Genomic DNA, 14,783 nt, shown 5'->3' with positions numbered 1-14,783 from the left:
AAGGACTGATGTTGAAGCTGAAACTCCAATACTTGGCCACCTGATGCAAAGAGCTGACTCATTTGAAAAGACCCTGATGCTGGGAAAGATTGAAGGCAGGAGGAGAAAGGGACAACAGAGGATGAGATGGTTGGATGGCATCACCGACTCAGTGGACATGGGTTTGGGTAGACTCCGGGAGTTGGTGATGGACAGGGAGGCCTGGCATGCTGTGGTTCATGGGTCGCAAAGAGTCAGGCATGACTGAGCGACTGAACTGAACTGAAAACTAGCTGTGGTAGGCAAAATAATGACCTCTAAAGATATCTACATCCTAACTCCCAGAACCCATGACTCTGTAGGTTACATGCAGAGGTGAATTATGGTTGAAGACACAATTTTAGTTGCTAATAAAATCACCTTAAAATAGTGAGATTAACCTGGATTAACAGGGTGGGTGCAATATATAACATCTTTAAATGTGAAAGAAAGGTATAAAAGGAGAAATAAATTGTGATGCTGGGGAAGACTCTTGAGAGTTCCTTGGACAGCAAGGTGATCAAACCAACCAATCCTAAGGAAATCAACCTTGAATATTCATTGGGAGGACTGATGCTGAAGCTCCAATATTTTGGCCACATGATGCAAAGAACCGACTCATTGGCAAAAACCCTGATACTAGGAATGACTGAGGGCAAGAGGAAATGAGTGAGCCAGAGGATGAGATGATTGGATAGCATCACTGATTCAATGGACATGAATTTGAGCAAATCCGGGAGATACTGGAGGACAGAGGACCCTGGTGTACTATAGTTCATGGGGTTGCAAAGAGTCGGACATGACTTAGTGACTTAATTACAACATTATAACTATGTACATTTGAGTCTGAATTTGTTCACCTATCTTCTCAAAATTGAATTCTGAATTATATCTTTTGTACCTAAAATTGACTTTGAGATTTCTCAGAGGTCCCCTGGAAAAAGTCACAAAGATTCGTTCTTTTACCTTCCAAAAAGAAAGATGCTAGATAAATAGGTCAATGTGATGTATTACTACTGGTGAGTTGCATAGGAAATCTTGCCAAAACAGAAAAGTTGGTTAGTCTTCTCTAAGTTAAATTTATATGAATAAAATGCTATACATATTTCAGAACTTAGATGTTGTATGGAAAGTCTCTAGAGATTTGTCAAAGACCAAGCCGTCAAGGTTATGTTTCTACTTATTAAAGTCCTGGTGCTACTTTCCTGATATTACTCAAAGTCAGTGTAGTGTTATTGGCCATAATATCAGATATTTTAAAACATTAACTTTGATGCAATTTTACCTAGTTAATTAGTATCTGGTATCTTCTAGACTAGAAGGGCTTTCAAGTAAGGATTCACTTCAGATCTTTCTCCTTTGAAAATTACTTTAATAATTAACCACAGCCATATTGTTACATAAGTGCTCAGTCATTCAATTGTGTCTGACCCATTGCCACCCCATGGACTTGCAGTCCCACCAGGCTCCTCTGTCTATGGAATTTTCCTGGCAAGAATACCAGGTTGTCTTTTCCTACCCCAAGTGATCTTCTCAACCCAGGAATTGAACCCTTGTCTCTTGTGTCTCCTGCGTCAGCAGGCAGGCTCTTTACCACAAGTGCCACCTGAGAAGCCCAACATTTCTGTCACCCATAAACTGTCCCTGTGTCCCTTGGTAATCAATCTATTTTCCCCTCCACCCTCTTTCCCAGGCAACCAGTCATCTATTTTTTTGTCACTATACATTATACTACATTGTCTACAATTTTACACTAATGGAATCATACACAACCTGTGATCTTTCCCCCCTGGTTTCCTTCTCAAAAGCTCTCTCTCTAATCTTATGACATTTTTCCCATTTGGCTCTGGTAAAGGACATTATGATATTTCTGTGGCAGTGTTTACCAAAGCGTCGCTGCTTTCTAATCACCCAGGTACTGGCTGAAACCTGCTGATTCACCTGTCCCCGTAACTCTAATATCAGATAACCAGCAGCTTCGGCACATTCAAGTATGAGAGCTAGCTATGCTCCGCGTGCTCAGTCTTTCAATCGTGCCTGACTCTCTGCGACCCCGTGGACTATAGCCTGCCAGGCTCCTCTCTTCATGGAATTTTCCAGGCAAGAATCCTGGAGCCGGTTGTGGTTTCCTACTCCAGGAGATCTTCCCAAGCCAGAGATTGAATCCACGTCTCCTGTGTCTCCTGCATTGCAGGTGGATTTCTTACCACTGCACCACTGTCTTCTTTTGTCATCTACAGATTTTTTTTGTCTGTTTTGTTTCATTTTGATGCTTCTCTAAAATATTTTGTATTCAGCCACAAACCAGAAAGTATTGACTTTAACAAAAGACAAATGAAAGAACTATGCTAAGTAATCTTGGACACAGGCACCTGGTGGCATTGCTTAAACAACTTGAAAATCATAATGCTGAATTTGAGTTAGAATTTTCAGTACTCTAGTCCAAAAGCAGATAGTTTCATGAAACTACTAGCCTATGAGCAAGTTGAATAAAAATTAGTTATATAGAATTGAATGACCTAATGAAAGGTGATGTTCACTTTTGTTTGGATTATTATTGATGTTTGAATATTCTATTTTCTGCATATAAGGAGATCCATTATTTTTCTCCATATCTTCTATCTCTAGCTCTATATATTTCTATCTACAACTCATAATAATTTAATAGACTGCACTTTTGTAAACAGAAATATATTTTATCTCTTCACTTGATCCTTCTAGAATTTAGAAATTCTTATGTATATTATTTTCATGGCAAGACCATCATTTGAATAGATTGATAAGAGTTTGTTTTTCTTATTGATAGCACATACTGGAAACTGTGGTTATGTAAACAATCTTTGCCTAGAATGTCATGTTTGAGAGTGATGCTTATTGAATCAGGTAAATTAGACAGCTTTAAGAAATTAAGGATGTTTTTCTTTCTGGCTTACTTCACTCTGTATAATAGGGGAGGAGGGCAGGATGGGGAGCACGGGTATACCTGTGGCAGATTCATTTCGATGTTGGGCAAAACTAATACAATATTGTAAAGTTTAAAAATAAAATAAAATTTTAAAAAATCAATTAAAAAAAAGAAAAAAAAGAAATTAAGGATGACTTTATGAAGCCAATGATTACAAAGCTCTTTTGAAAGGTGGTCAGGCAACTGACTTACAGAGGTTGTAGCCTTAGAGAGCAGTAAGGAAAGTCACTTCCAGGAAGGCCCCAAAACTTCATGATACTTTGGGGATCTTTAGAAGAGATGAATTTATCCCAATTTACATGTACCACAGGTAAAATCTGATAATGAATTTGTGGCTTGGCTTCCTAACCTGAGGAGGGTTCGGGATGGGGAGCACATGTATACCTGTGGCGGATTCATTTTGATATTTGGCAAAACTAATACAATTATGTAAAGTTTAAAAATAAAATAAAATTAGAAAAAAAAAACAAAAATAAAAAAAAAATAAAAAAATAAAAGGCTTTTTAAGATTCCCCAGGGAACTTCTAACATAGCAAAGTTAAGAATGCCCTTAGTCTCCGGGACAATGCCTAGAACAATAGTTTCACCCAATAGTTCTTTCTTGAATGAATGCATAAATGAATAAATGAATGAATTTATAACAATTATTTTAATAACCTTATTCTTTCGTTAATTCAATAACTATTTAATGAGTTGGTAAAAGTTGATTTCCTAGGTTCTAGAGATACAAGGACAAATAAGAGGGATATTACAGAAACTACAGTCTGGTTCAATCTTGAGAGGGGCAACTAGAAATCAGTCTTTTACCCCATCTCTCAAATTTATCTTTATATAATCATTTTTCCAGGAAAATACTTGAGAGGGTCTTTCCTGAGGGAAAACAACACATTTTGAAATGTAAAGTTATCTCTAAGTCTAGATACAAACAGGCAGAAAACGTTTTTATGAGAGTTGACCAGGATGTGGAAAGAATTTCAATAGGTAAACATATTCAAATGATCAAAATTGGCCAAAAAAAAAAAAAAAAAACACATGAAGTTTTAACTTTGTCCTTAGTCCACCTCATAAATATATATTAAATAATATTTCTGCATGAGGTCAAATTTAAGCCAATCACACAAGGAGTATTAAAATGCCTGTTTCATTTAATGACCTGTCAAAATAAACTTATGTGTTTTATAATAATTCATAGTATATTTCTTTCAGCCTAATATGAAATTCTAGAAAGATGGTAGTTATTTGACTTTCTAAAGTCATAAACAAGTCGTAAAAGGATTTGGATGTTTGATCCAAATAAATGATTTGAATTCAGATGTTTGTTACTCTCCTTGTTCTTTCTTGGTTAATGTTTTTGCATATTTATGCATCCTGGAGACTTGTATGATTATCAGACAAAATATAATTAATTGAAAGTATCAGTGAAATAACCAGTTAAAATAAAACTAGAAACTTCTATACTAAATAATTTGGCTTTGATCACATGTAACATTATTATCTCCATCAGTTTATCAACTTCTAAACAACCACATAATCCATATATAGCTAACCCTTGAATTTCCCAGGACATTTGAATTTTCCTTGACCACTGGAAATATTTCTGTTCATGGAAATTAATGAACTCTCGATGAAGGATGATTGGAACTTTATGATTATGATCATCTTTGTTTGTTTGTAGTTAATTAACATTTCATTAACTTTTTAGCCTTTCTTCCTTTACAGAGACATTTCTAAATTTAAAACAACTCAGAAAAAGAAAAATGGTACTGCAAAAAAAAAATATATATGCCCCTTTAAAATGTATGAAACCAAAGCAGGAACAAAAATTATTTAACAATTTAAGAAACAGATGATTCATCTAGACACTGACTATGAGTACATTTTATGAAGAACATTTCAAAATATAACTTATCAGAGTGTTTGCAAGGTCACACATTGGTAAAGGTCGGATCATCTTTAAAACTTTGAATACAATCTAAATTTAAAGATTTCCTAAAATGCAGTTTCCACAATTTTTCTCAGTGATTTATTTTTCATACATAAAACTCTTACTAAGTTAAATCCCTCTTGTTGCAATTGATTACTTTGGAGTCTGATTTAGCAAGTATGTAGCAGTGGCTACTTTCTTTCAAAGGTCTAAAATTTATTTCTGAGTTGAACCTGTGGAGGTTTATATTTATTTTTTGTGAGTATGCATACTTTTTGTGAAGCAGCAGCGGTTGCTAAAACTTTTATTCAATAAATGACACATAAATAAAATGACTGAAGACATTCATGCCTATAATATCATTCTGAATCATACAGTTCTTGTGATGCAATCCCTGACCTATGCCTGTGCTTTAAACCCAGCAATAACTTTCTTGACCACCTTGAGTTTACTATGACTGCAAGCAAGCCTAAGATTCCAAATACTGAAAACTTGAGTCTGAGGCCTTCATTCAAAAGAACTTTGTCTCCTTTTTCTGCCAGGATAAGATAACAAACCACAATAGAACAAAGAAATGAAAATTGCTATTTCCTGGGGGTGAAGTGGGGGCAGGTGGTGGTGGAGAATATCATTTGTGAGCAAGCCAGGGTTTTATAAAATTCTCATCAGTTTTTTGGTAGCTCAGCTGGTAAAGAATCCACCTGCAATGTGGGAGACCTGGGTTCGATCTCTGGGTTGGGAAGATGCCCTAGAGAAGGGAATGACTACCCACTTCAGTATTCTGGCCTTGAGAATTCCATGGACAGAGGAGCCTGACAGGTGACAGTCCTTGGGGTCACAAAGAGTCGGACATGACTGAGCAACTTTCCCTTTTCACTTTTCATCAATTTTTCTATATCTTAACATTGACACCATTTCAGACCAATCTCCCCAGCTCTTACCTAATGCTAAGCACCAGCAGTGAGTCAAAAAACTCCATACAAGTGAATAGATGGAGTAGGAACAGATCTAAAAGGTAACTATAAAAAAGTACACAGACCATAGCCCTCCTTAAAATAATGCACCTTGTGAAACACTACTTTAAACCAAAGCTCATGTTTGAAAACTGTAAACACTCTCCAGAAAAAGAAGCAATTCACAGGAATGGTTTAATCAACCCCACATAAATCATCACTAAATCCAACTAGCTCAAATTTCAGATGTTGGCATCTAGCCAGTAAAATATATAAATATATATATATATATATATCTCTCAAAGGTCTAATTTGTGAGAAAATAAAAACCCACTCCAGTATTCTTGCCCAGGAAATCCCATGGACAGAGGAGGCTGGCAGGCTACAGTCCATGGGGTCTCAAAGAGTCTGACACAACAGAATGACGAACAGTGCGAACATAGATTAAAGAAAAAAAAAAAAAAAAAAAAAAAAAAAACTACCCAAATTAACAGCTTGTGAAAATCAAATGTGAAGTTACTATGTTTTTATGGACTTCAACCCAGCACAAGATGGATATATAACTGCTAATGATGCAAATTTTAAGTGTGGAACTGCAGAATACATTTGTTGACCATTATTTAAACTTTATTTAAACTAGCAAAGTGCTTCCAAAGGATTCTCTTGATGATAGTATGCGATTCTATTCTTTATAGATTCTCTGCATTTCCAACTGTGGTCATTTTGGTATGGGGGGCTAGCCTTGGCCACTTCCTTTTACATTCATGAATTGGGCTGTTGCATGGCAGCTTCTGACCCAGTTGAAGCTATAGCTGTGACTGGCAGACACTAGAAGAATCGCTGCTGAGCTTTGAAATCCAAGGGAAAACATGAAGGGTTCTTCTAACTTTTAATTATTTTATTGGGAAACTTATTCCTACACCAGCTTCATAGTGAGAAACTCACAGGCTAAACTGGAATTTTTATGAGGGAAAAATTCTCAAGTCAAAAAAGATGAATTAAATACACTCCTTCTACAAGCTTAACAGATTGACTATTCATGTGGGAGATGTGCAGGGAATTTGGCTTGAGCACCAAAATATTCTAGATAGATGTAGATGGAATGACTTCAAATATCATCAGGTAACCCAATAAATGTGTTTCTCAAAGTTACTCATATATGCCTTCCCTAAATCTTATCATAGGAGAAATGCTGGAAATGAAAAATATGAGTGGCATAGAGAAGCTACTTCAATCACTAGGACATAAACCTATAGATCTAGATGTAAAAATAAGTGTTAGCACTTGTGTCTCTTATTTCTCACCTACATGTAAGTTCAAGAAGGAATAATTATGTGTTCTTTGAAAACTTAAAAATAAGTCTAAGAACTAAAGTATAGTGACTATGTAAAGTGATGGATGTGTTGACAAACTTGATCGTGGTAATAATTTCATATCAAAGTACCTTAAATTTTTAATTTAAATGCTTTAAAACAAGAATGAAACTATAAAATAATCATACATTGAATGAATGAACTTGAGTCTACCTATGAGAGCTTAGACAGAACAGCTTCCTCCTTCTCAAGACTTGGCTAAAACTTTTTAATATATTAAGTCACCTAAAAAAGACGTTTATCAGAAGTGTGGCAGATGTCTTCCATAAAAATATAGGAAGTGAAAGAGTTGGAAATAAATATTGGTTTTCATCCTAGCCAGGCACATGTAAGAAGGTACCTGGGCAAGAAATCTAGATTGGAACTAATGGAGATAATACAGCATTAGAGGTCACTGGTGACCCACAGGTGAGATATATTTCCTGTTTTATTCTAAATTCTCTGTGTTTCTGGTTCTCACAATGTCAACAAATCAAAGCAAACCAAAAAAAAACAAAAAAACAAAAATATTTTAAATGTGCATTTCTAAGATATAAAAAGTAGAGGTTTTATAAAATTTTATATTTATAACTTATCTTATAAAATTAGATCATTGGTTAGCAGTGGTCTATGTCCTTTCTTGGAAAGAAATGAGTGGAAATGAGAATGAGTATTGGCTACTCTCTACAGATAGAACATTTCATCTTTGGTCCATGAAGTTTCCACCACTTTTCTTTAATTCCTCACACTGAAGTCGTTTTGACACCAGTGACTATCCTTGCCCTTCCAATATTTTCATATTAAGTTTTTTAAAATGATTTTTACTTATATTTCTGTCAAAAGTGGGAAAACAAAAGTAATTACAAGGGTGGAAATAATTGACCATGTCTTGGGTAACCTCTCTGTGAAGTCACACTATTTAATAGTCAGCAAATCAGCACAGTCTCGACAATGTTTTAAATGTTCAGTTCAGTTCATTTCAGTCACTCAGTTTTATCCGACTCTTTACGACCCCATGAATTGCAGCACACCAGGCCTCCCTGTCCATCACCATCTCCCGGAGTTCACTCAAACTCACATTCTTCGAGTCAGTGATGCCATCCAGCCATCTCATCCTCTGTCATCCCCCTTTTCCTCCTGCCCCTAATCCCTCCCAGCATCAGAGTCTTTTCCAATGAGTCAACTCTTTGCATGAGGTGGCCAAAGTACTGGAGTTTCAGCTTTAGCATCACTCCTTCCAAAGAACACCCAGGGCTGATCTCCTTTAAAATGGACTGGTTGGATCTCCTTGCAGTCCAAGGGACTCTCAAGAGTCTTCTCCAACACCACAGTTCAAAACCATCAATTCTTCGGCACTCAGCCTTCTTCACAGTCCAACTCTCACATCCATACATGACCACTGGAAAAACCATAGCCTTGACTAGACAGACCTTTGTTGGCAAAGTAACGTCTCTGCTTATTAATATGCTATCTAGGTTGGTCATAACTTGTTAGTTGAACTCTAAGTACAATCCATTTTGAGCCACTCATTAGAAGGAATGACCAAACCTACATATTTGTAGAGTGATTAATTCACTAAGTTAATGTCACCTTGTGGAGAATGTCCTGGGAATGTTCTTAAATCAGAATTTAATAAATTCTTTCTCATTTGTGTGTTGTATTGCAAAACTGCAAAGACACACACAATTCATAAGCATTGTTAACTGCAAAAAACAGCTTGTTATTTAACCTGAAATTTGAGTCTCAAGTTGGAGACATGCATAAAAGAGAACTGTAAAAGTCATTGAGTTCAAGATGTTCAGAAAATTTAAATTTATTATAGATGCATTACAGTGAACATTTGAGTGAACTCAACTAATGAATCTGCTTTCTCACAATAACATTTTAAAGGCCAATGATAAAGAATTTTACATTTGTAAGAGATAAAATATTATCTCTTACAAATGGTGGTATCATCTAAAATATCTAACCTAGAGCAGCTAAGAGATTTGCCAAAGGAAGTATGCTAGCTTCCACCATTCCTATTACATCTCTATCCTGCTAGTCTTGAGTGTATTTAAAATAATACTCCTTGCAAACCAGGTAATCCCTTTCTCTAGTCATCTCCCTGCCCCAATTATAGAAAAAAATATTCACTTGAATTACAAAATAAATCATGTATGGAAATTCCATGAATTATGTTTTAATGGTAAGCAGACTTTTTGGTTTTGTTCTATTTTTAAAATTTAATTTTTATTGTCCAAGTGTAGGAATATAAAGGGCTTCCTTGGTGGCTAAGGTAAAGAATCTGCCTGCAATGCAGAAGAACATCTGCAGTGCAGGAGACTCTGGTTTGGTCCCTGGGTAAGGAAGATACCCTGGAGAAGGAAACGGCAACCCACTCTTGCCTAGGAAATCCCATGAACAGATGAGCCTGGTGAGCTACAGTCCACGGGATTGTAAGAACCAGACATGACACAACTTAACAACTAAACTACCAACTTGAATATAAAAAAATATAGATATAAAAGAGAAGATGAAAATTGCTAATATTTTCATCACTTAGATAGATATAACATGACTTGTATTTTGGCGTAGAGTCTTTCAGATATATGTTTTACTTCTTTAGGTTTATTGTAAGTGAAAAAATCTTTGAATTGTCAGTTTTGTCTGAATTTGTGAAAGGTCAGTAATGTCTCTTCCTATTAGTAAGTTGGATTGCTTACGCCAAAGATACTTCATGACTCTTAGAATCTAATTTGTGGTTCTAGACTACAATGAACAAAACCAGGTGGCTTTTCTCAATATCAACCGAATATTGCTAGAATACCAAGGAGTGAAACCATGAAAGAATTAGACAAAATATTTGAAATAGAGAAAGAATATTGAAATAGAGACGGAATGTCTCATGTTCTAGCTTTCTCTAACCAGTTTCTTTAAGTAAAAAATCTTATTGTAGGACTGAACACATCTAGATCACATACTCCTTGATAAATTCTCCCCAAAGTAAATTATATTGGGTTGGCAAGTCTATTGAAACCCAACTAACTAGCATTATCAACATATTATAGATATTTTGCCTCATTTTATTTTGTTTGGGAAGTTATGAAGTAAATGTTTTCCTAAGTTTAACTACTTTATCTTTAATAAGTATGCTAATATTGCCTCTTTAATTTGAAAAATCTAAACTTTACATCGGAATTTTATGGTGCCATTTTTCCACATAAAAAGTAATCATTTCTTCCTAAACAACATGCAAATGTTTAATGGTTCTTTGACACCCACAAATATATTTTCTAACTATGTTTTGCAAGTCATATGGTTTTGAAATAAGTAACAAAATTAACCCATGTTTTTAAATTTCTATAACTCCTTGTTCAATAAAATCCTTATCAATATTTGACTAAACACTAAATAAAATAAATGAATACTGTTGTTACATAAAAATGATATTTTTACCTAAGCCAGCAGAATTTTGGAAAGATCTTTTTTTGAGTCTGCCAAATTCATCTGGAAGAAAATCAGCACATGACTGTGAAACTCATGAAGTGTAGATAAGTGTGAGTTCAAAATAGTCCCTTTGTTTTTCAGGAATTTGTTTTGAGAACAATTTATCCCACGCCTATGTCTCCCTGCGTCTCCCCTCACTCTTACCTTTATCTCCTGCCATGGGAAAAGAAAGCATTTAATGAAAGGCTCTGTCTGAAGCCAAATCTAATTTATTTGGCAAAATGTGAAGTTCAGCCTCTAAATAATTACAGGTGATACTGTAAAAGGGGTATTTATTAAACCAAGGTTTAGATCAGAAGGAAAAAACTCTCAATTTTCAAATAAAATCATTCCTAATATCTAGTTCAAGCAAGGAACAATTTTGCTTTAAAAAGCATATTTGTTTTTTCTCACAAATTTTTCTCACAAAAAAATATTTGTTTTTCTTACAAAACCAGTATTCTTGCCTGGAGAATCCCTGGGATAGAGGAGCCTGGTGGGCTGCCATCTATGGAGTTGCACAGAGTCGGACATGACTTAGCAGCAGCAGCAACAAAACCAGGAGAAAAATTTGTCACCAGAAAATTACTAAACAACAAGGTCTATTTAAGGTTCATGACACAGAATACTAATCACCTCCCCTACACCCATTTCTTCTTTTCCAATCAACTCCAACTGTTGAATTCCTGAATTCCTGAAATGAGTCTGGATCTCAGTGGAAAGGTGACCATATGATTTAGAATAAGCCATGAGCAGAATCCATCACAGAAGCTGGGTGATCAAGTCAAGGTTAGCCATTTCAGCTAAGTCAGCATAATTAGAATGACTGTCAGGAAATATGCTCAGAATTCCAAAAGAAAGACTGTCTTTCAGATGAATGTGATCTGTTAGCTACTCAGAGTTAACAACAGATGTGGTTGAGATATGACATTAAAGGGATGGGATCCATTTTTGGTTGACTAGTATGTTTTCATGGTGCAACTCTAGAGAAGTCAAGTTAACATCAAAGTAAGATGATATGGAGGAAACTTATGCATATTATTAAGCAAAAGAAGCCAGTCTGGAAAGGCTATATATGATATGATTCTAACTATGTGACATCCTGGAAAAGGCAAAGCTATGAAGATAGTAAGAGGATTGGTGGTTGCCAAAGGTTAGGGAAGAGGGATGGATTAATTATTGAAGCACAGAGAATCTTTAAGGCAGTGAAACTGTCATATATGATACTACATAGTGGCTACAGGTCATTATACATTTGTCCAAATCCATAGGATGTACAACATAAAAAATGAACATTAAACTATGGATGTTGTTGATAACGATGCATCAGTGTAGGTTCACTTATTGTAATAAATGTACCACTGTGATGAAGGATATGAATAACAGAAAAGTTTGTGGGGTTGGTCAGGGGAAGATGGGGTTTATAGGAGCTCTATGTATTTTCTGCTCAGTTTTTGTATGAATCTAAAACTACTCTAAAAATAGTTTATTAATCTCAAAAATGCCTTAAGCAGTGATATGATCATCCAGGTCAAAAATGGCAGCAGCAAGCCTGAGTTTCTGGGCAACCTTGGTCCCAGTCACTGGTGGGCTGGCCTACACTGACTGACCCAGGATGAGGTGGATTCAGCTTGTAATTTGAAGGTTCTCACCTACTTGTCAGGCTTCCCCTGATGGCAATGAGAATGTTAAATGAAGTTGCATTAAAGAAAGCATGAGAGACGCAAGCTCACTGCTCACTCCCACCTCTACATCAAGACGGAGCCCTTTCCCTCGGGAGATGATAATCTTTCTGTGATATAACCTTCATGTGAATTAGCTTCCAAATGACTAAACATACCAAGGTACTGCACAGCAAAACACTGCTTTGGATCATTGCTCTGAACATTGAACCAGAAAAGTATACAGGACCTAAGTGTCCTTTATTCATATTAAATTATGACTGTTCCTTTATTTGTGGCAGAAAGTGAAAGTGAAGTCACTCAGTCGTGTCCGACTCTTTGCAACTCCATAGATGGCAGCCCAACAGGCTCCCCCGTCCCTGGGATTCTCCAGGCAAGAACACTGGAGTGGGTTGCCATTTCCTTCTCCAGGGGATCTTCCTGACTCAGGGATTGAACCCGGGTCTCTCACATTGCAGGCAGACGCTTTAACCTCTGAGCCACCAGGGAAGCCCCTTTTACTTGTGGCAGAAGATAGCTTAAATAAATAACATACTTTAAAAGTGTTTTTTTAAAAAAAACAAACAGTAAGATGGGTTCTATGGAACTTAGTCACTCATTAGCTTAGTTCCCTTGAAGTCTCAGTGCCATGTAAGCTGACCTAATTGTTATTAGTCCAATTACTTTATATCTTAAAAAGCCTCTTAATGAAGGTGAAAGAGGACAGTGAAAAAGCTGGCTTAAAATTCAACATTCAAAAACTGAAGAAATGGCATCTGGTCCTATCACTTCATGGCAAATAGATGGGGAAAAAGTGGAAACTGTCAGATTTCATTTTCTTGGGCTCCAAAATCACCGCAGATGGTGATTGCAGCCATGAAATTAAAAGATGCTTGCTCCATGGAAAAAAAAGCTATGACAAACCTCAATAGTGTATTAAAAAAGCAGAAACATCATTCTGCTGACAAATGTCCATATAGTCAAAGCTATGGTTTTCCAGTGCTGCCGCTACTGCTAAGTCACTTCAGTCATGTCCGACTCTGTGTGACCCCATAGACAGCAGCCCATTAGGCTCCCCTGTCCCTGGGATTCTCCAGGCAAGAACACTGGAGTGGGTTGCCATTTCCTTCTCCAATGCAGGAAAGAGAAAAGTGAAAGGGAAGTCGCTCAGTCGTGTCTGACTCTTAGTGACCCCATGGACTGCAGCCTACCAGGCTCCTCCATCCATGGGATTTTCCAGGCAAGAGTACTGGAGTGGGGTGCCATTGCCTTCTCCGATGGTCTTCCAGTAGTCATGTATTAATGTGAAAGTTGGACCATAAAGAAAGCTGAGCACTGAAAAATGGATGTTTTTGAACTGTCATACTAGAGAAGACTCTTGAGAGTCCCTTGGACAACAATGAGATCAAACCAGTCAATCCTAAAGGAAATCAACCCTGAATACTCATTGGAAGGAGCAGTGTTGGTGACGCTCCAATAATTTGGTCACCTGATATAAAGAGCTGACTCACTGGAAAAGACCCTGATTTGGGGAAAGATTGGGGGCAAGAGGAGAAGGGAGCAACAGAGGATGAGAGGTTGGATGGCATCACTGACTCAATGGACATGAGTTTGAGCAAACTCAAGGAGATAGTGAAGGACAGCATGCATGAACTGCATGCTGGAGTTCATGGGGTCACAAAGAGTTGGACACCACTTAGTGACTGAACAACAACAACTTTATGTCTTAGAAAGATTGTTTCTGTAATACAAGAATATGAAATATTTTTCTGCCTGTGTCATACTAATACCAATATAACTCTTACCTATCATGCATACAATATATATATTTAGGAGCGAGCCTTAAATTAGTCAGAATGAGTTTTGCCTCTCTTTTTAACGGGAAATGTGACAATAGTCTGTGTAATGAAAGCCCCATGCAGAGTATGACATGGTTTTCATTCAACACTGAAAGTAAGGTCACGACAAACAAAACTTCAACAATATAGTGCTTTCCATAGCACTCTCAAATGAAGGCCACACACTGGCTGAAGCCTCAGAATTTTTAAATTTAAGAAATACTGATGCTATCTTCCTGAGACATTCTCCCAGTGCCTATGAAGCCCTGAAACTCTATACACATTTTCTGTATTGTAATCATCTGCTTACATGTTTTTATGTTTACTAGTCCTTGAATTTATGGAAAACCAAGGTGGCATCTTTTTACCTTCTATCCATAGTTTCTGGAATATCAGTTCAGTTCAGTTCAGTTACTCAGTTGTGTTCGACTCTTTGCAACCTCATGAATTGCAGCACGCCAGGCCTCCCTGTCCATCACCAACACCCAGAGTTCACTCAAACTCACGTCCATCAAGTTGGTGATGCCATCCAGCCATCTCATCCTCTGTCATTCCCTTCTTCTCCTGCCCCCAATTCCTCCCAGCATCAGAGTCTTTTCCAATA

This window comes from Bison bison, unplaced genomic scaffold (assembly GCF_000754665.1).
Source record: "Bison bison bison isolate TAMUID 2011002044 unplaced genomic scaffold, Bison_UMD1.0 scf7180017864380, whole genome shotgun sequence".
In the NCBI taxonomy this organism is placed as follows: domain Eukaryota; kingdom Metazoa; phylum Chordata; class Mammalia; order Artiodactyla; family Bovidae; genus Bison; species Bison bison.
This window is presented reverse-complemented; position numbering follows the sequence as displayed.